The sequence below is a fragment of the Macrotis lagotis genome, chromosome 1 (genome assembly GCF_037893015.1).
Source record: "Macrotis lagotis isolate mMagLag1 chromosome 1, bilby.v1.9.chrom.fasta, whole genome shotgun sequence".
In the NCBI taxonomy this organism is placed as follows: Eukaryota; Metazoa; Chordata; class Mammalia; order Peramelemorphia; family Peramelidae; genus Macrotis; species Macrotis lagotis.
This window is the reverse complement of record NC_133658.1, coordinates 674,778,088-674,779,547: the sequence shown is the minus strand read 5'-3', so window position 1 is coordinate 674,779,547 and position 1,460 is coordinate 674,778,088. Positions and strand designations below refer to the sequence as shown.

General features: G+C 46.5%; 1 pseudogene; it reads left to right on the top strand.

Moving 5' to 3' along the window:
* The first annotated feature begins 392 nt into the window (after positions 1-392).
* On the top strand, positions 393-1,460 carry LOC141506153 (alpha-enolase pseudogene; annotated as a pseudogene).

The following is a 1,460-nucleotide window of genomic DNA, read 5'->3' as shown; positions in this document are numbered from 1 at the left end:
TAATTTTTGTCTCAAGAGAGCAGGAGTCCTGAGGAGTTTTATCACTTAGATATTCAAAAGAAAAGAGGTTCTTCCCTCCACCTCTCTCCTCTGAACCCCACAGAGCCAGCCCCGACCAGAAATTCAGCATGTCGATTTTGAAGGTCATTGCAAGAGAGATCTTTGACTCTCGTGGAAACAACACCGTTGAAGTTGATCTCTACACTTCAAAAGGTCTCTTCAGAGCTGCTGTGCCCAGTGGGGCTTCTACTGGCATCCATGAAGCCCTGGAGCTCCGAGACAATGATAAGACCTGATATATGGGGAAAGGTGTCTCAAAAGCGGTTGAGCACATCAATAAAACTATTGCCTAGACCCTGAATGTTGTGGAGCAGGAGAAGATTGACAAATTGATGATAGAGAAGGATGGTTCTGAGAATAAGTCTAAATTTGCAGCAAATGCTATATAGTGTCTCTGGCTGTTTGTAAGGCTGGAGCTGCAGAGAAAGGTGTCTCCTTATTCTGCCATATTGCTGATCTTGCAGGCAATGAAGAAGTCATCCTGTCAGTTCCAGCCTTCAATGTGATCAATGGTGGCTCCCATGCTGGTAACAAGGTAGCAATGCAAGACTTCATGATCCTCCCTGTTGGAGCATCAAACTTCAAGGAGGCCATGCGCATTGGAGCTGAGGTCTACCACAAGCTGAAGAATGTGTTTAAGGAAAAATATGGACAGGATGTCACCAATGTAGGAGATGAAGGTGACTTTGCTCCTAACATCCTGAAGAATAAAGAAGCTCTCAAGCTGCTGAAGGAAGCGATTGGCAAGGCTGGGTATACTGACAAGGTTGTAATTTGCATGGATGTTGCTTCCTCTGAATTCTTCCTGTCTGGGAAATATGACTTGGACTTCAAGTCTCCTGATGATCCCAGCAGATACATCTCACCTGCTGAACTTGGGGACCTTTACAAGAGCTTCATCCGGGACTACCCAGTGGTGTCTATTGAAGATCCTTTTGACCAAGATGATTGGGAAGCTTGGAAGAATTTTACTGAAACTGCTGGCATCCAGGTTGTAGGGGATGATCTCACAGTGACCAATCCCAAGTGCATTGAAAAGGCTGTGAATGAGAAAGCTTGCAATTGCCTCCTGTTCAAAGTGAACCAGACTGGCTCCGTGACTGAATCTCTCCAGGCATGCAAGCTGGCCCAGTCAAGTCCAATGGGTGGGGAGTAATGGTTTCCCATCATTCTGGGGAGACTGAAGATACCTTCATTGCAGACCTGGTGGTGAGTCTCTGCACTGGGCAAATCAAGACTGGGGCCCCCTGCTGATCTGAGCGTTTGGCCAAGTATAACCAAATTCTCAGAATTGAGGAAGAACTGGGCAGCAAGGCTAAATTTGCTGGAAGGAACTTCAGAAACCCTCTGGCCAAGTAAGCTCCATGACCATGAAGCCTCAGAGCTAGTAGGCTACAGTT